Here is a 21,633-nt window from a genome sequence, read left to right as displayed (position 1 = left end):
GAGAAGACTCTATTTTTCAATACAAAAAAAATACATTAACATACATCAGTATTAAAATAAATAATACTGCATTATTTAGACTTCATATCACTGTGACCAAGTCCCTAAAGAAAGCCATTTAAGGAAATAGGGATTTATTTTGATTCATGAATTCAGAACTTTTAGTCTCTAGTCCTCAGTTCTGTTAATACTGGGCCAGTGGTGGGACAGACCATCATGGCAGCCATCACATGAGGAGAGCGTAGATGATCTGGTTTACTGAGAATGGCCTAGTCAGCACTATCTATGGTCTTCATGTCCCTGAAGGAAATTATTCATTTTTATCTCTTTTCATTCTCAATATTTCATTGAGAATTTCATCCCTGGATATATATTTCCTACTGGAAAGTCTGAATTCAGCAGAAAAACTCACTTCCTCCTTGTCAGTCAAGAAACATGCCTTATCTTTGGCTGGCTGACAATGGGGATGTAACACTGATGTGAACCTTCACCTCCAATTACTCTATAGGCTGTTGTTCTATGTTGATGGTTCAAGAACTTCACATTCTCTAAACAAATCTAGAAATGCGAGACCCACACATGTAATGACAGGATGTTCATTCCTTTACCAAGATCTAGTCCCCAAACTCAAGTCATCTCAAAACACGGACAGAAGTTGTGCCAACGAAGATAGCATTTGCATTTCTAACACTCGCTATTCATTCTTCCATGCTACATTTCTAAAATTAGAGATTTTAATAACCACAGTTATGTCTATTTCAACATTTTTTTCTTATAATTTTTGAAGTATTACAGACCTCTTTCTTCTGGTCTCCCAGTAGCTTATTGTACTGACTTGGTAGCAGAACAGCATACGACAAGACACAATGTTCATGTCCCACCTTCTCCAATGAACTATTGTGTGTGCATATATTCATGGATGTCGTATATGCGTCTGGTATGTGTATGGATGGGAGACAATCTTGGTTATCAATCTTTAGAATCCATACATCCTGGGTATCTGGAGTCTTTGTTTTGCTTTTATTTGTTTCTTTTGTTTTGAGACCGAGACTCTGGCAAACCTGGAGCTCACCAAGTAGACCAGGCTGGTTGGCCAGTGAGCCCTGGGCATCTGCCCATCTCTATATCCCCAGCACTGGGATTAAAAACATGTACTAGCAAGCCTAGATTTTCTTATATGAATTCTTGGGATCCAGGTCAGATCCTCACCTTGTGCAGCATGCGCTTTCCCATCCAAGCCATCTTCCCAGCTCCCTTTTATTGCTGAGAACATCCACGCTACATCAAAATCCTTTTCTACACAGCTGTAACTTTTTACACACTGATTGCTCTGCCTTAAATTTCTTATGGAAGACATTTTTCCAACTTGTTAGTTACTTGGCATCTCAACTCACTCCTACATTTAGAGAATTCAACCTGTGCTCTACTGAGGAAGCTGAGGCAGTCAGATGCTGGCTTTCCCCAAAAGCCTTACAGCCATGGCATGAACTCATAGCTCAGGTCCTGCCAGTCATATGTGCCCATAATAGACTTTGAAACAGAATCCAGTGATGCCTCAAAGGGAGACCAGTTCTTGCAGCAACTGAGTTTTCAGTAGGTTAAGCCAACTAGACAAAAATGCAGTAATGGGAGGCAAAGAAGTCGGTGCTGTGGCTTCTCCCACCACACCAGTTCTAGAATGGGATTTTGATCTTTGTTTCTGCCTGCATAAACAATACTCCTCTTGTAAAACTCTTTTTCTGTTTAAGTCAACCCAAACCAATGCCTGGAGCTTCCAGCTCAGAGTTGTCACTGCGCTTTCTGGGTCTGAAGAACCAGCTCGAAGCTTCCATCAGTGGTAAACAAGTGCACATGGAAGGCAATCACTCACTAGCTAGCGTTGATCTAGTTTTTACACATCGGAGAAATGGAGTTTTGAAAACAGACACATCTCTGATTTGGGTACTGACCAACTTCTATCAGAGAAAATCACCTTCCCAGGTAATTACCCATACATCTGATACAAACATGGTACATCTGAAGAGAAACATGAAAATTCTCAAGTCTAATGATAGAGTGCTTAATAAAAATTTGCTCCCACTTTTTAAAGGGATTTTATTTTATTTGTGTGTGTGTGTGTGTGTGTGTGTGTGTGTGTGTGTGTGTGTCTGTAGGTGGGTATGTCCATGTGGGTGAAGGTACTCTAGGAGGCCAGAGAAAGGCTTTCAATCTCTTGGAACTAGAGTTACAGTTATTAGCTGCCTGACATGATTGCTGGGAACCAAACTCTGAAAGAGCAACAAGTGCTCTTATCCACTGGACTATCTCTCAAGCCACATGCTTCCCATTTAATTTATTTAAATCAAATTTGTGTGTGTGTGTGTTTGTGTGTGTGTGTGTGTGTGTGTGTGTGTGTGTGTGTGTGTGTGTACATGAGCATACCATGGTGCATGTAGAGGCCAAATGACTACTTTGGAGACAGTTCTCTCCTATGATATAGATGCCAAGGATTGAACTCAGATCTTGGACTCAAGTACCCCTAACTACTGAGCCATCTTACCAATTTTGATTTTCACTTTTTTTAAAACAAGATCTCACTATGTATCCCTGATTGCCCTAGAACTCACTATGTAGACCAAGCTGTCCTCAAACTTACAAAGATTCAGCTGTCTCTGACTCCAGTGTACTGAAGTGACAGGCATGTTCCACCACACTCAACTACTTTATACCTTTAAATGGTTGACATCTATCACTAAAGAGATTTTTTTCAACTGAGTATTTTAAAGTACAGGTTTAATGTCACTTTTGCTGAAAACTTACTGCCATTAATACTTTCATTTAGTTTTTGGCCATTTGGTACATATATACATTATATCTTGATGGTATCCACCCCTAACTCCCTCTTTGCGCTCCCTACAGACCCCCACAACATGTCCCCTTCCCATTTATATGTCTTTTTTTTTAACCTACTGATTTAAGTTAGTGCTACCTGCATCAGCCTGAGTAGCCTCCAGCAGCCACACCACTGGAGAAAAATGATCCTCTTTTCTCTAGATGTCAGCAACTGCCAATAGCTCATCAGTAAGGATGGAGCCTTCTGAGTTTCTCTGAAATTCATGCTAGAAAGTTGACTGGCTTGATGTTGTTCAGATCTTGTGCAGGTAGCTTGGGCTGATGGGAGTTCAGGAGTTCAATGAGCATGTCATGTCTATAAGACAGCATACTCCATGGCATTTCTCCCCAACCTCTGGCTCCTACATTCTTTCCAAGACATTCCCTGAGCCTGAAGGGAATTTATAGAGATTTTTATGAATGAGAACTCAACAATAGTCTTTGATCGGTTATGAGTCTCCACTTTTTCTGTCCACTACAAGAAGAGCTTCCCTGACCAAGGCTGAGATCAGCACTAATCCATGGGCATAAACATAAATATTTGGAAGGCTGTTTGATGTGTCCATTTAGCAAAATAACAATAGTAGAGTCACACACACACACCTACCTATAACCTCCCCAGCCATGGAGTTTTGTAAGATTTACAGTACCAGGTACGAATTTTCTCCAGTGGAGGAGGCCTTAAACTCAGTCAGAAAGCAGTTGGTTGCCACCGTAATAGTCATGACACTATCGCTCCAGTGGGCACACTTTGCCCGACTAGTTAATAGTATAGCATACAGGATCCAACCACTGGGTAAGTCCATTAGTGTCTTCTCTCCCCAGCAGCCTGCACTGCACCTTTTAGCACTCTGAAAGCTAGCCAGAAGGGAACACATTTCCAGGTCAGTTACAACTTGATTTCTCTATGTCCTACAACTAGTGTGTGCATTGTCTTCAGCAATAAGGCCTAAACAGTGTGGACAACCAAGAGCAAAGGCAGTAGTCTGTGTAAGCTTGTTCTTAAATTTCATTTGTGTATTTGTGGGTTCATATATAATATATATGGTACACATACATGTAGGTATACATTCATGTATATGCATGTATGCATGTGGAGACCAGAGGTCAATCTCAGGTCTCTTGCTAGCAATCTTGAATTTTTGAGGCCATTCAGCCCTAGCGGTTTACCCTCTCCGCCTTCCCAGTGCTGAGGTTACACGTGCACACCTTTACATCGGGCTTTTTTACACCTGAGTGCTAGTGATCAAACTCAGATCCTCATGATTTCACTCCAAACATTTTTACTGACTGAGCAATCTCCCCAGTCTCATGAAAACTTTTTAAATAACCCTGGATGTTTGTAGAGCATCAATAGCTATTTCCAAATGTATGAGCATTATCCAGTCTATCAATCACAGGCGCAAGACCAAGTGAGACATGCTGGCTTTCTCAAGTGATGAGGAATAAATCTTTTCTCAAAGAGAGACACTTTCCAACACTGCTTCCCTCTCAAGTTATCTGGGAAACTTTGTCTCCATGATTCAGAGGATAGAAACACATGAGATAGCCTCAGAGTAAACTCCAGAACATACCTCAACCTATTGTAACCAAGATCTAAGGACACAGTACTGGGCAATGATGTGCAAATACATTAACAACTAGACCCTTGTCTTAAGCAATATGAATTTAAGTACAGACTACTGACCAGCCAGAGAAATAACAGACCCTTAAATTACATAGTTGTGGGTGAAGACAGAGCTTTTCAACCCTGGCTCTCAGTCAGGGTACAGAATGTGCTGAGACATAAAAAGAGCTCTATATTGATGGGAATGTTCATCCAGGGAATCTAAAAATAGTCAACTACTTTACTATGGATGCCCAAGGAGATTTTTTTGCTTTGCTATAAGTGAATTGCAGGCCAAAATAATCCATTTAACTACCAATAGAGAAATCCTATTTGTAACTCAGTAGGATAAGTTAAATTTAACCTGCTGATCAATTCAAGCAATACTAAAGTCCTCATCATGAGCTTAGCATCAAAGAATATACAATTGATTAGTTATGTCTGCCACATCTTTAGAAATAGGAAGTAATAGTATGAATGCCATGGACTTCCAGACAGTTTTCTTGTATTATTGTGTCAGTTAAGCATCATCTAATTTCTAGAACTTTATATTGAATTCTCCATCCTTGGAAATTCTGAAGCTGCTTCCTTATGTTTCTCATATGATATTTATAATATTCTATTTTTATTGTTTACATGTGAATGAATTCCCCCATTCATCCCCAAGGCAGGAAACCATGTTTTATTTATAACTGAATTCTTTTCCAATCCTAGTACATGAAATCTTCTGTCCATTATTTTGTTTATTCTCTAATTCAGGAGCAAGTACTGACGAGTGCTATGGTCAAAATGTGGTAGTATTCTCACCCAATTTATATTCTGGAATCTATTATGGGATGTGAATAGTAATGAAAGATGAGTCCTGGGGAATCATTAAGCTATAGGATCTCTACTCTCACAAAAAGGAATCAATGTCCTCATAGAAGGCACCTCCTTTTTTAAATCTTATTGGCCTTTTTCTTGTCTTTAAAAAAATTTTTCCTTTTTGTGTTTTGTGACGATAATGTTTTTTGTTTGGTGGGGGATTCAGAAAGACAAAGTTGAGTAGGTAGGGAGGTGAAGAGATCTGGGAGGAATTGGGGGAGGGAGAATCATGATCAAAATATATTGTATGATAAACATTTTTAATATAGGAGAATAAAATGCCAAAGAAAAATATATCTAAGATATCTAAGGGAATTCTTCTGCCCCATAAGGACACAGATAGAAGTCAACATCTATGAGGAACAGGCCCTTGATTATAGACTTCACAGGCCCTAAAACCATAAACAATACATTTCTATTGGTTATAAACTATCTGGTCTAAGGGTATGGTATTATATAGAGCAGTTTGAAATTACTACTGCTCATTGGGAGCTGGCTAGACTTTGGAATACAGCCATAAGTAAAAGCTGGTCCATATTTTCAGTGATTTTGGCCTTGTAGATGATTTGAAGGGATACTAAAAAGCATATCCTGTTCCCTGATGATATTTACACCAATGCATAGATAATGTCCTTTAGAGGAGTTTCACATTTGTAGCCTTTGAAATAGAGTTCTGTACCTGGTACATGCTGACATTACGCCAGGCAGATAGGCAAGGTCATAAGAATCAGAGAAGTCAAAGAACTTTCCCGGAGCTTCCAGAATAAACAAATTACCTTTTTTTTAAAAAATAGTCATGAAACAAACACAGATGTTTTGCACAGCACTGTGATCTAACATCTGAGCTTTGAGAATCAGCCCAGCTTCAAACTTACAAGTAAGAGCAGTCATATTTACCATACACTAAATAATAACCCCACAGAGATGCTGAGTCCCGGTTTCTAGAACCTGTGAATACATGAGCTTGTACCAGAAGGGGGATTAAGTTTACACATTAAACCAAAGTTGTAAGACAGCTGACTTCCGGATACTAACTATATCCCTGAATTTTCCAAATGGGCCCAGGGTAATCACAGGCACTCTGTACATGGTAGGGGAAAGGACAGCAGAGAATCAGAGAGATGACAGCCTAAGATGAGCCAAATCAGACAGAATAGCTTTGAAGCTGGAGGAGGTGACCATTGCCAAGGAATGCAGGCGCCCCTAAAAGTTAGAAAGGCAAGGAAATGGACTCCCCCCTGGAGCCTCCAAGAGGAACACAGCCCTGCCAACACCTTCACTTTAGCCCTCTGACTTCCAGAGCTATTGGGAAACAGGAAAATGTGTTTTGTTTTAAAACCACTAAGCTTGTGGTAATTTATTACAAAAGCAATCAATAGAAATCTCACACAGGATTCTTGCGTGCAAGCCAGTTTCAACATATGCTTTTACACTGTGTGATTGTGTGATTGTGTGTGTGTGTGTGTGTGTGTGTGTGTGTGTGTGTGTGTGTGTGATAAACAAGTTACTATACTCTCTCTCTCTCTCTGTGTATGTGTTTTAAGAAGGAGGCTCTTCTACCATCTATATTAGTTGCCTTCTCCTCTCTCTAAGAAATATTACACACTGATAGTGGTTTTTTGTTTTGTTTCATGCGTCATTTTATATACTATAATTTAAGCACTTTCTGGCCTGTCCTATACTCTGACAACTGTATAAAAGACAAACCCCCTTCACAGAAAGTAGAGCTCTACCTTGACTACAAATGAAAATCACTTGGGGAGAATTTAAAAGGTTCTGATATCTGGGCCCCACATTTTAGACCAGGCCCTCTTAAACTTGCCTACTTACAAGTCCCTTTTGCCAAAGACATCTGAAAAGAGCCCCAGACATAAGCATATAAAACAGGCTAAAAGGAAATCATTTTACTAATCTATCTTCAAGCAATTCCTTATCACACACGTAATTATATATTTTTAAAAGAAATAAAATTTGCACACTGATGAGGGGGTATGCTTTTGTGCAGGGAATGCAATCTTGCCTGGATATCTGATACTGCAGATGAAAAGCACCTTTAATGCTTTTCAGAGCTGATTGACATTTTGCCTTTACTATTAACAATGCCAAGAACACCACTTTACAATAGCACTTAGTACAGACAGCAGCAGCCTGTTCAGGGCCACTTCAGAAATTGTTGGAAAACCTGTCCTCATCCCAGGCCAACATTCAGTTCATGATTTTGTTTTGATGAAATGCAAGGCAGCAACTCAAACACTTTTAAAATCAAACGTTCTACCACAATACAACGGACAGATATACTGATCTGACACATGCTGAGCAAGGATGGTAGGAAACTGTGAAAAATCTGACTCCCCTAATTAAAGCATTATGTTTCTGTAAGAGCAGAAACCTTTGTATGTACAGTTTAGAAAAAACACACTGTGGTTCAGAAACATGCACACTGTTGGATCTGAGCCGAGTGGTTCAAGCAGCATTGGTTGACATCACGTGGCATGCCCAGTGCAGAGTCCACATGGTGTGTGTTCAGAGCCAAGCCTGTAGTGAGGTCACATGACAAACTTGAGTGAGAACCTCTAGGAACACTCCGATTCATTACATGTTTGATCTTGAGTTAAGATTGTATATTCAGAAACATTCAAGTATTGCCAATTTTTTCTGCAAGTGTCCCATTTAGTCACATGACTAAAAATGGAGTGGAGACCCACAGCTTAAGATACTGGGTCTTACCTGGATTCACTAGGACAGGAAGTATCAAGGACCTATCTTTTTTCATGAAGAACGTAATTATAGGCTGGTAAGATTGCTTAGCAGGTAAAGGGACCTGCCACCAAGCCCGGTGGCCTGAGTTCAATCCCTGGGACCTACCTACATGGTAGAAGGAGAAGCTGAGTTTGGTTCCTCAGGACTCCCATGGTGGAAAAAAAAGAAATGACTCCCACAAGATGTCCTCTGACCTCCATCTGAGCACTATGGCATACATGCTGCCACATATGTGTGTCTACACATGAACATGAAATAAATAAGTATGTAGTGAAAATGAAATTATAAGATGCATTAAGAGTTGTGAGAACCCACACAAAAGCTACAAGTTGTCCTTGTCCAGGAGAAATGAAGTGCCTTAGTGACTCAGACCAGCATCCAGTTCCCTTTGTCCTGATACTACTTGTGTCAGCCAGAACCATGAACAGAGCCTCTCAGCTCCTTCTAGTTATGCTATTTTTTTTCCTTTTGGTGGCAAAAGGCTCTTCAGATAACTAAAACAGACACAGAATTCCAATAGATAAGAAATGAAAACAGAGGACCTAGTACACCTCTGATTCCCGAGTTCCATCAGTTCCTAACCTGCAGGTCCACAGAGCTAAGCTGGCCTGGAGCTGTCATCTAGTAAAGTCTTTCCCTAGCCATACTTCACCAATCACCAGACCCTTATGGTTTAAGGGGATGCAGTCTATCGTAGCAAGGAAGGCAGCTGGCTGAGGCTTTGTGCAGGATGGCAGGGACCTGTTTTATCTGCAAGGATCAGGAACTAGAAAAGTTGGGTGGAAACAGGGCCAATCTACAATTCTCAGATCCTGCCTGCCAGCATCTAACTTCCTCTTACTATTCCTGACTTTATAAGATTCCTCAAACTTCCAAAATATCACCACTACCTGCAGATGAAGTGCTCAAACACATGAGCATGGAATGGAACATTTTATATCTAAATCATAAAGGATACTTGCAGGTAGAAACAAAAAGCAACTGTGAACCCAATACCTCTGCAAATCTTTGCCTAATGAATTATATTGGCAATGAGAGCTTGTCATCCAAGAGATCCAGTTTGGAAACTTCAACTCCTTCCTGTGAAAAAATGTGTAACAGGAGGTTCAGGGCATGACGTAATTTTCAGAGACTAAATAAGGTAACAGCACCTCTGCAAGTCCACTTTGGCCAACTAGAGTTCTGCTGATCTGGCCTGACTCATGCAAGCTGGTAGATTCCCATGTTGGAGTGCCTGCTTCCTGTCAGCTTGAGAACTTCCTCTGCCCCCATAGACATCTGTTCTGGACAGAGGACAATGATAGGACCTGGTACGGAAATGTCCTGAAGCATGGGTGTGCTCACATGGACTCCCAGAGGATCTTCAAGACAAGTTTGCCCTGGTTGCCCATTTCAGAATCATGCCCATGAGGGTCCTTCTTGATAGTTCTTCTGCCTTTGCTGCCCTTAGCCCTTTGTGCCCACCTGCAGAACACCAGTTCAACTTTGGCCATGAGACTCACCATCGTCATCTCCATGCTAAGGTGTGATTTGACAAGACAGTTGCAACAAGCTACTCACAAAGCATAAGAAAAACCTAAAGCTAAGGTCTAGTTCAGACCTACATGGTCTAGTTAGTTCATTCACAAAATCAGATTGTAGATCAGAAATCCAAGTTTTAAGTAACTGGGCAGTTTATCTTGAGATGAAACAGCTAAATTCTTCCAAAATCAAAATAAGTTAAGTTTTCCTGTTTTCTAGTCCTTTAAAAATGAGGAAAAATAGATGTGTTAGACACAAAACAACTTGCTTTTTCTTCGGGGAGTAAGCAGGGCTTCTCCACCTGTGCGCCCTTTGGCGAAAGGCCATGGTGATCTGGTGTGTCCTGTTGCTAAAATTTTTCTTTCAGGGTTAAGCAGGAAGTGAATGCTTAAGAATGCTGAACCCGGCCTTTCTGGACAAGCTGTGTACATCTGTATGTCTGAGGTGACGCCTAGCTGCCAAGTTTTTTTTTTTTTAACTGTGAATAAATTTGCTCAGGAAATTAGCTGCCGATAGCAGGGGATGAAAACCCAGCTAGAATTTAAGGTTTGGCTGAAGGATCTCAAACTGTTTTCCAGAAATGTGGGGCTTAGTAAATCCTAACACATTTTCTTCAATAACTAACCCCTTGAATTCCCAAATCCCCAAATTAGAAGGGAATTTTAGAAACACGGGTGATATCCAGGAGGTAGGATTTTCTGATTACTCTAGTGAGCGATATCTTCAAGAAACTCACCCTGGAGTGTGCATACATCTGCAGGTTGGCATGGGGGCGTTGACATTTGAAATCCATGGAGAAAAGACTATGGGGAAAAAAAGAAGGAGCCCCATGGGACTTAGGAGAGTTAAGAAGGAGAGAAATACCTGCTGAGGTACAAAACCATAGTCGCTTCCCTTTTACCTCCAAAGAGACCCATGGAGTCTAAGCACTTTGGGGCAGCAGATTAGTGTTACAAAAAGATGAATAAATAAGTTATCTGCTCTCAGCATTTCAAAAACTGGCTGAGGGTGTTGGAAAAATGGCTAGGTGGTTATGAGCATGCACTGCTCTTGAAGAGGATCTGAGTTCAGTTCCTAGCACCCACACAAAGTGACTCACCACCTTCTATAACCAGAGCCACAGAAGGATCTGATTCCTCTGGCCTCCATGGGCACCTGCACACATGTGCACATGCCCACGCACAGACACCTACACACAAATACACACATACTCACATACAGGGAGACAGACACATACAGACACACACATACCCCACACACACAGACACAAAACTACACCCATACACACACACCATTAAAAGTAACTATAAATCATTTTGTAAAAAAAATGTGGCTGAATGCACACATTATATCCTAGAAAACATAACTATATTTGACTATTTCTTACCAAATGTCACAATAGCCTAAATGTCCACTCTAGGGGGTGTTGTTTTTGAACCCCAAGATATGTGATCGATCTCTCATTTCTTTTTACTTTTATTATCATATAAACAAAAATTCCAAGTGTGTCTTTTATGAGATGCTTCTATTATTCTTTTTCTTCTGTCTCTCATTTCTAATCAGCTTCTTGTTCCTCAGCTTCCATTGGGTCCATTGCTCAAGTCCCCATTGTCCTGGGGTCTAGACTTCAATCCTAGATGCATGGGCAGACCAATTGACTCTCCCCAACTGTAGTGCTGAAATAATTTAGTTCTGAAGGGCTCAGTGTTCAGCCAAACATTGTGGTCTTCATCTTCCTTGTCCTCTTGCCATGGATCCCCATAGGAGTAATACTAGATTTTCCTCACATTTTTTTAAATGTGTTTTATTGATTTGTGTTCACACACAAACAGACACACACACATTATTGTTATGTTGTTATGAGGCTCTTGGGTAAGGGGTTATCTAGGAGCACTGCAAAGTTCGTTCCATGAAAGGTACAAAGAATTGTATGTGGTAGAAAGAAGACCCACCATGACAGGAATGTGAAACGACAGCCAGAAAGAGGGGAGCCACTGACAGAGTGTGAGAGCTAGAGATGAGAGGGGACGCCACAGCAGCAGCCTCTGGGAAACAAAGTAGCAGTTACAGATTCTGAGCAGCAGACAATAGGTCATGATTTGATTCAGAAACAGAAGCACTAGTCACAGAGAGAGAGAGAGAGAGAGAGAGAGAGAGAGAGAGAGAGAGAGAGAGAGAGAGAGAGAGAGAGAGAGAAGACCAACTTTACTAGAACAGAAAAACATCAAGAAGGTAGGAGGGGGCCCAGAGATGGAAGTCCACCTCAGGATGCCATTTGTAATAGTTGCAATCTTCTCAAGGTGGGGTGAGAAAGACAGATAACCCTTGGAGCAAGGAGTAGCCTTTCTTAAAGGGCTCAGTCTCTGTTTTCCAGATCATCTCAAATTTCCTTCACCCTCCTTCAGTACCATGGTGCACAAATACAAATCAGAGGACAACTTTAGGGGTTCTGTTCTCTCTTTCCCTCACATGTTCCGATAATCAAACTCAGATTGTCATTGTTATCCCCTGATCCATCTTGCCCATCCCCACTCAAGAGTTCCATGTCTGACAAGCCACCTTCCCATAAGAAATTTCAGGTACCCCGTGTGATATCCATAACCCTATAGGCGTAAAACACTCCCTAAGGATTGCACAAGAAGTCTGTGTTAGTCAGAATTCCCTGGGGAAACAGAAACAATGGCATACACAGAATTACCTAAAAACACAAGTATTAGGAAGGGTGGGTTTCTGTTATTAGGAAAACTGAGAAGTCCCACAATCTGCTATCTGCCAACTGGATGCCCAGGAAAGCTGATGGTTGCTTTCTGATCAAACCTAAAAGCCTGAGGCAAACCAGGGGACAAGTGAAGTTTCCTTGTCCCAGTCTCCATGCCTGGAATCCAGAAGAACCAATATTTGAATAAGGGTGATGTTTCAGTTCAAGCCCAGATTGGACCACTCTGCCTCCACCCTTTTGCTTCACTCTGGCTCTCAGAAGATTGGCTGGAGCCCAGCCCTAATGGAGAGAGTGGCTTTTCTCCTCAGTCTAACCATCCAAATGCAATTTCTTCTAGCAATATTCTTTCAAACTTGCCCCCAAAACAATGTTTTACAAGCTATCTGGGATTCCCTTACCCCAACCAAGTTAAATACACAAAACTAACCATCACAAACTCTTATAAACTACATTTGAGGAGTGACAGAATGTATTTCTTTAACCAAGCACACTGATCTTGGAAATCTGTCACTAGAGTGCAAAATTCCCCATTCAACTCACTTCTTTGGATCAAGAACACTGAAGGATGAGAGAGAAGAAGGATGAAGCCATTACTATATTGGGCACAAAGGCTAAGGTGAACTTTGTCCCATGGCTGATGGCATGGAATTATGCACATACACATGTAGGGAGTTATAAGAAAAGATGCCTGGGCCACATCGTGCTAAGAAGTCAGTGTTTTTCTTTGGTTGTGGAAATCATGAAGAGGAGGCAAGTACTATGATATGAGACAATGCGATGGCATCACACAGAAAAAGAAGATAAACTGAAGGAGAAGACACACCCACAGAAGAATAACAGTGGTGGAAATGCTGTCAGAAACAATGGCTGCAGTTCCCATCTGGTGAAAGGGCAACACCAGACATTTCACTACATTGTCTTATGTGGTTTTCTGGATTCATATGCTAGAAAGATGTTCTCATCTTCACGGTCCAGAAGAGTAAACTGAGGTTCATAGATAATTCATCCTTTGCCTAGTGGCTCACATACTAAGTGGTAGGTTGGGGGTTCAAACCCAGATTACCCTCCAAAGGTTATAAGCATTTCATTTGGAATATGCTTATATTCCAATAGTAATGCTGGGTTAGTTGTGATGGGAGTTGACATAGAGCTCCCTCTTTAGTGCAAGGTTCTCTAAGAAGCAAGTCTCAAGGGCAAATGATCCACTAAAGAAAAAAAATGTCCCAGTTGCATGAAAACCCTGGCTTTTAATACCCAGAGTTCCACATACAACCAAGCCAGAAAACAGCAAGCAGTGGCCTGCTAATACTGTCACAGAATATTGGTTATTTTTCTATTTCTATAATAAAACACCATGAGCAAGGCAACTTAGAAAACAAAGTGTTTAATTGTCCTTATGGTTTCAGAGGGTTCGAAAACACCATGAGCAAGGCAACTTAGAAAACAAAGTGCTTAATTGTCCTTATGGTTTCAGAGGGTTAGAGTCCATGAGGGTGAAAGAATGCCATTGCTACACGAGCAGCTGAGAGCTCACATCTTGATCCACAAGTAGCAAGAGAGCACAGTGGGAATGGTGCCAGTCTTGAAACTTCAAAGCCTGCTCCCAGTGACACATATTACCGCCTCCAACAAGGACACACCTCTTGATCCTTCCCAAACAGTTCCACCAACTGGCAACCTAAATTTTCAAACACAGGAGCTGTGGAGGCCATTTTTATTCAAGCCACCATACATAGCAGCTACAACAGAAACTTTTGACAGCCCTTCCCTGATTGGTTCTAATTCTCACTTTATTTGCATGCCCACATTTGTCCAATCATGACCTATCTGGAATATCGTAAATTCAAAGGCTCTTGGGCTACAGGAATCTCACAAAGTAGAAAGAAAGGAAAGACTAACAGAGATAGACTCATTGGAAGCTCCCAGCACCCAGGGCTCCCACTTTGGGCAAGGAGTTTGCTTAAACCAGCCTTCAGGAGTTGACCAACGACTTGGCTAATAGCTGCAAGTAGGGAGACTCATAGGTGCCTCAGCCTCCAATACCACACTTCAGATGTAGACGGGAATTTGTCCCTACAGCTGCTTCCAGCTTTTGAGACCTTCCAGAAACTGACCTACTTCTCCTGTTGCTCTTGTCCTGACTTTCTGCAGACTTTCTCAGGAAGCAACCACTGTTGACAGTCCAAAGCTCTCGGAGAGCTTCCCAGAGCCATCTTACTTCTCAGAGCCTGAACATCCCTCAATTACAATTACAATTCCGCTATTACAGAAAATTCAAACCTGCTCTAGGTGAACTCTCAAATGGCACTCTGTTAGGTTATATAACTCACTTAAAGTTGTTAATTCCAAGTTAGTAATAAAGCACCCCTATGACAATCCTTGATCTCTCCTATTCCATGCTTGAGGGAAAGTAGACAAGAATCTGGTTGGAGATAGGGGGTGGCCTCCACTGAGAGCTTCAGTTATATAATAGTTGGAGAATATATGTGTGCCTTTGCAGAGACAAAACAAAAGGAAGAAAGTGAAAGCATTCCACTAGATTTCTCTAATTGTTTGACCTAGAAGGGTAGAAAAGGCAGTGGATATGACCCATGATTATTCTGTCCTTTCTCTCAAGTCTGTCACGTCAGCTGGGGACTCAGCATTACTGCCAAGGATATATGTATTCTTATGCACCCTGGACTTCATCTTCAGAGAGAATAAACTGCACATAGAAAAATCTGTTTCCAGGCTGGGGATGTAACTCAGTTTGTAGATTGCTTATCACCAATACCCCATAAATAGGGTGTGGAGCACACACATTTAATCCTAGCACTTGAAGGCTAGAGACAGGAGGATCAGAAGTTCAAGATGAGCCTGGGATACCTGAGACCCAATCAAAAGTGATATTTCTGTGGATAATCATATACCAACTTGTTTTAAAATGTTATTAAATTCACAGTAGATATTTATTGTTATACATTTTCCCAACACAGGGATGTTTAAGGTGTAATTAGAATCATGTGGGATGGATGTTTTTGTCATTAAAAAGAGATTTTCAGTGTTACGATCCAGGAATCTCATTCCTAGTTATTTACTCAACAGAAACTCATCAATAAAGGATATTATACAAAACAATCATAGCATACTCATAATTTTCCAAAGTGGAAATTCTTCCAAATGTCAACAAAAGTTGAGAGAATAAATACAAGTATACAGTCATATAGTTGAATGCCTTACAGCAACCAAAGTCAACAAATTACAACTCTACACAACAGAATAAATCTTACATGTGTATGACACAGAGTTTGGAGGCCAGACGCACGAAGCAACTTCCCCTGTGTAGTTCTATTTATATAATATTCAAGTATAACAAATCAGTGATATTATTAGACAAAAGTTGTCCTGAGGGGTGCAAGGGGAAGGAAGGGAGTGAATAGAGGGGCTTCTGGAGAGGAGGGAGGCCCATAGGACCGGGGAAGTAATTGGCTTCAAAAGCTTAAGAAATACAAAAAGGCAGAAGACTCACAAATCCCCTTGCTCCAAGGCTATGTAAGCAGCAACCACTGCTGAGGAGAAGGTCCCTGGCAGGGGTGCATGCAAGTTGGGCAGGGAGCTCCAAAGTTGTAACTTTAGGTGATTTGTCATCCATGGGGCTTTTGAGTAATGCAACCCAACCGCCTTTGAGTCACTCAGGCTCCTATGAGTAACCCCAACACACTCACTAGCTCACTAAGCTGGACTTCAGTAGACTTATTCTTCAGGCTATCTTCAGCACCCTCTCTGGAGTGAACAGATGTTTGTTACATCTCTAAAGAAACATCGTGCAACACAATGTTCTTGATCTGAGCATTGGTTACATGCGTATAATTCAATTTATGGAAATCTGAGCTATGCAATTGATTTGCTGTGTGTGTTTATACTTTAAAAAACACTAAAATGGAAGGGAGAAGGGTTATATCAATGATGCAAATGTCCCACTGCTCTTCAAGAATGTTGTGTCCTGGGTAACTTGTGTGTCTACTCTACCTAATCTAATTCTTTGGCCTCCCATTTTGCTTATTATCATCTCTATTAAAGTCATTCCCATTCTTAGTAATGCTGCTTCCCAAGGAAGCTTTCCATTTCGCAACCTGAAATAACTCTTTATCGCTCTACACTTCAGAGGACTTTGGTACCATTTCTCTAAGGATATTATGGTCTCGGGACCCTCACATACAGCCTTGGCATGACAGAATCAGTGATAACAGCTTACATATGATAACAACATCTGAATCTTAACAAGGTAGTAATGTAAGCTTCTCTCAGTTCCTCCCCTTAGGATGCTCACAGTCTGGGGAGTAGGGTTCCTAGTCATCTTTGAATTCATCACTACAACCATTCCATTGTCACTCTTAGAACAGGTGACCTCTGGTGCTTTGGAATACAGACACATGTCACTTGCTAAAAGAACTCGAAGCAAGTAGATACCTTAAAGATGTGATTCTAGTTCATAACTTTATAGGAGGAAATGAAGCTTTCAATAATGAGCCTCACTGTTTCTCCCCACTGGCTGGCATTCCATTGGGTTTGTAATATACTGAAAACTCTCTTGTGGATATAATTAGCTACATGGGTAGAAATGGGAGTTTTAAATAAGAAAAATGAAGGTAGCTGATATATCTGGATCATGGTGAAGGAAGCAGCTTGGGGAGATGGCTCAGTCGGTATAGTGTATGTCGTACAAGCACAAGAACCTGAGTTCTGACTGCCCCCTCCCCTTGACCAGAGCCTATGTAAAAAAGCTAGAGGTGGTGGGATATTGCTGTGATCCCATGTCTGGGGAGACAGAGATAGGAGAATGTGGCTTGCTGGCCAACCAATCTAACTTAATCAGCACACTCCAAGTTCAGTGAAGGACCTTGCCTCAAACATCAAGGTGAAGAGTGACTAAGGAAGGTACTGGATGTCAACCTCTGACCTCCATACTCATACTCACACTTATGCACACACTACACACGCATACACACAATAGGGAAAATGTGGAGCCCAGTTTTCAATCCCTTGGCTCACAATTAGCATGCATTTCTATACATTAAGAGAAGGCATTCAACAATCCATAAGCAAGATGTAATAAAAAAATAATAAAAATTTTAAAAAGCCAAGTGGCATCAACAGACAGACTTCCACTACAGTCCAGCCTTTTTTTTTTTTTTTTTTCCTGTAAGGGCAATGGCATTTCCAAACGATCCCTAATATGTCCTCACTCTAGAGTTCTGTCTCTCCATTCCCTTCTTTTCTTCCCTTTCTTCAATTACCTGTACACAGTTCAGGGAATCTTCTCTGTTAAATTCTTCACCCAAAAAATCATTAGGGCAGAATGAACAGTGTTGGAGGGCTAAGATTCCCGAATTCAAAATATCTCTGCCATTCGTGATTTTTAACTTTCTTTTCTCAGTGGGCAGAAGCCCAGACATTAGAGGATATTTTCCAGTGTTACAGTCAAACTGTGCATTTTTAGATTTGTGGGCAGGCTGAGTGATCTCCAGCCAGAGGCTCAGCCCTCAGCCCGCATTCCAGTGTCATTCTCTTACCACAGCTCACTGCTGGCCTCCCCCAAGTCATCACTCTGGAGAAAATGAAGCACATTTTCAGAATTTAATTTAGGAATAACCCAGGCAACCTAAGGCCAAAGAACCAGGCAGTTGGTGAGCTCAGCAGAGGGAAGAGCTGATGCCGGCAAGATGCAGGCGGGCAGTGGGAGGAGTATCGTGCAGGCTCTAACCTAGCCTTGGAAGTGTTGTGGAAGGTGACACTTACAAGTCTGAATAGCCTAAAGTAGCCACATCTTCCACTACTCACCACAGCACCATGGTTAAATAGCTACGCCAGGACTAACCTATTTCCCCATCCAGGTATCCCATAAATGATGGGTCCACGTGACCATGTACCAAAACCATTAAGCAGAGTAAATCTTGCTTCCTTCTAGGTTGTTCATCTTAGGTGTTTAGTCGCAATGACAGAAAGCTAGCACACTGGATCTCTTCATTTCTAGATAGCAGATAATTTATGATACTTTCAGATCACCCCTATAAGGAAAGCACTATTGAAATTGTCATAGCCTGATGAATAAAATATAAATTATATTAGGTCATCCCTCATCTATCTCCAGGTTCTTCCTACAGTATCTATTAAAATGGTACCTCCTGAGGTAAGCCTTTTAAAATCTTTTCCCATTTTGTGATGCCACCAAATACTCCCACCATAGTTTTAGAAATGTAAAAATATTTAATTTTGTTATTTGTTTGCTATTCTGTGTTTGAAGCAGAGTCTCAGGTAACCCAGGCTAGCCTTGTTCTCACTACATAGATAAGGTTGCCCTCGAGCTCCCGATCCTACTGCCTCCATCACTCAAGTACTGGAACTACAGCATGTGCCACCACCTGCAATTCATGCAATGCTGAAAACTGAATCCAGAGCTCCATGGATGCTAGGCAAGCACTCTACCAACTAAACTACATTCCCAGCCTGTAAATATTTAATAAGGTATAAAGTGTCTGCTGAACTATTTCCATTGTCTGGAATGATCTGCCTGCCATACTTAGGTTATACTGAACTTTGCTTGCCCTGAGTGTGGTACCTGACATTTCTAGAACTTAGTCAAGTTTCTAGAGGTCAAGTCAAGTTATTCTTTCAAACATTCAATCTCTACTTACCAACTGTCCATCCCCACAGATAATGTAAAATAATTGTGTGACCCTAAGCACACAACTTCAGATCTTCTAATCTCGATTTTTTTCATCTGGAAAAAAATGAGCAATACTATATATGAAATAAGACAATGGCTATAAAGAACTTAGCCTAGTACCTGAAATATCACATCTATTTAATAAATACTAATCTCACCTCATTATTATCATGATTATTTTATCTCCAAAGAATCTGTTGAATTGCTAGGTGGTTATAATTACAACATCCTTCTGAATTCTGAGTTACAAATACCTCCTTATAGCTCATCTTCACTAAGTTTAGTTCCTTTGCTGTTGGACAAGAACCAAGTGACTTCAAAGAGGGCTCAGTCAACATTCTTGAAAACCTGATTCTTGGCCCCAGGCCTGGAAGAGCAAGGGAACGGGGGGTTCAACTAGGGACAGAGATCTGGAGTTCATTAATGCCATGGGTTTCTGAAAGGAGGAAAGTCCTGTAAGATGGTGTTCACTTACCACCATAGACGTTTCACTCAAGGAGCCCAATATGCTGCTTGAATTTCACTGATTTCCTTTAGCTGTAGGATTTGGGTAAGGAAGGAAAACTGTGGAATGACTTCACCACTGGCAGCCATCTGCCTTTGGCCAGTTGATTGGCAATTACTCTTAAGAGTGTCAGAAGTTTCCAAATTAGCTTAGCCCCTTGCCTGGTGCTGAGAGGGCTCCTTAGGGTGGGTCATGTCCATTGCTTGAGTCTAGGAGTCTAGGGTAGGATAGATCCAGCTGCATCTGAAGAAGTGTGTGGTGTGTGCCCACTGTCCTCAATTCCCCTGCACCTGACTCAGCTTCTGCCTGGAACTACGGCACTTAGAAACTTGATTTGTTTTCTCGGTTTGCTACATACCCTTCCACTAAGGTCTTCTGCATCTGGGTTAATCATTTCTTAAATAAAAATAGTCTTCTTCTCACTGGATTTCCCTTCGTAATGACTCCATTTCCACTTTCCTCCATGTGTAAAGCTAACCTGTCATGTTCTGCAGTTGGACAAACCAGGCTGTAGCGAAGCCTCTATACGCAGGAGCCAATGGTGTTTTAAGATGTCTATTTGGTTGTTTCAGAGATCTGAGGACAACTCAAGAAGGGACTATACCTCTCCTGAAACTGAAAGATCTTATTCCCGTGTGCACACTAACTTTAGAGCCATGCGTATTTTTTCCAACTCAAACACCTAGAAGAAAACAAATTATGTAAGTTCACAAAGTACCTACTATGTCCTATTGCCCAATATCAGTAACCCCCAACTGACCCACTACCTCTCCTTTGGTCTTCAATAGTCTGTTTTCTACCTGACTATCGGGATGGTGTATTCCTAAAATATACACCACAGCAACTTAGAGTCGGGCTTTAACTACAGGCAGAAGACAATGAAGACCATCAGTGCTTTCACACTCTGGCTGTTGACACCTCTCCACCTTCACACTGTCTTCCCTTCTTTTTATTTTATATCCCAACAACAGTTTCTCCTTCCTCCGCTCCTCCCAGTCCCTCCCCACACCTCACCTCTGCCTCCCTCCACCACATCCATTCCTCCTGTTTCTATTCAGAAAATAGCAGGCCTCCCGTGGATATCAGCAAAACACAAGGTATAGTAAGACTAAACATCTCACCTTGTGTTGAGGGAGAGCAAGGCAACCCAGTCTGAGGAATAGGATCCCAAACACCAGTAAAAGAGTGAGAGACATCTCCTGCTCCCACTGTTAGGAGTCCCACAAGAAGACTAAGCTGAACTGCCACATATATGAAGAGGGCCTAGGTCAGTCCCATGCAGGCTCCCTGGTTGTCAATTCAGTCTCTGTGAGCTCTTATGAGCCCAGGTGAGTTGATTCTTGCAGTGTCCTTGACCTCTCTGCCTCCTACAATCCTTCCTCCCTCTCTTCAGCAAGATTCCCTGAACTTGGCCTAATGATTGACTGTGGGTCTCTGCATCTGTTTCTACCAGTTGCTGGATGAAAGCTCTCTGATGACTACTGGGCTAGGCACCATCCTATAAGTATAGCAGAATATCATTAGGCATAATTACATTGACATTTTTTCCTCCAGTCGTGTTTGGTTCTATCCTAGGTCTCTGGACCATTCAGCCTCTGGGTCTTGACACTCCAGGAAGTATCAGGGGTGGGCTCACTTTCATGACATGGTTCTCCGGCTGGACCAGTCATTGGTTGGCCACTCCCACAATCTCAGTGCCACCCTTACCCCTTACCAGCTTTTTCAGCATATCCCATTGGCAGGACAGACTATAGCTCAAAGGTTATGTGACTAGGTTGGTGTCCCAATCCCTCCACTAGAAGTCTTGCCTGGTCACAGGAGATAACCAGTTCAGACCACATATCCACAATTGCTAGGAGTCTTAGCTGGGGACATCCCCGTGTGAGGTAACCCAGACCCAGAAAGACAAACATGATATGTACTCACTTATAAGTGGATATTATCCATAAAGTAAAGGACAACCATGCTACAATCTACAGACCCAGACAGGCTAGGTAACGAGGAAGGACCAAGGGAGACACTCAGATCTCCCTGGGAAGGGGAACTAGAAGAGATTTTGTAGGTAGACTGGGGGCAAATGG

This window comes from Peromyscus californicus, unplaced genomic scaffold (assembly GCF_007827085.1).
Source record: "Peromyscus californicus insignis strain IS unplaced genomic scaffold, ASM782708v3 Scaffold_8__1_contigs__length_139910024, whole genome shotgun sequence".
NCBI classification, from domain to species: domain Eukaryota; kingdom Metazoa; phylum Chordata; class Mammalia; order Rodentia; family Cricetidae; genus Peromyscus; species Peromyscus californicus.
The sequence above is the reverse complement of the archived record's forward strand: the minus strand, read 5'-3'. Positions refer to the sequence as shown.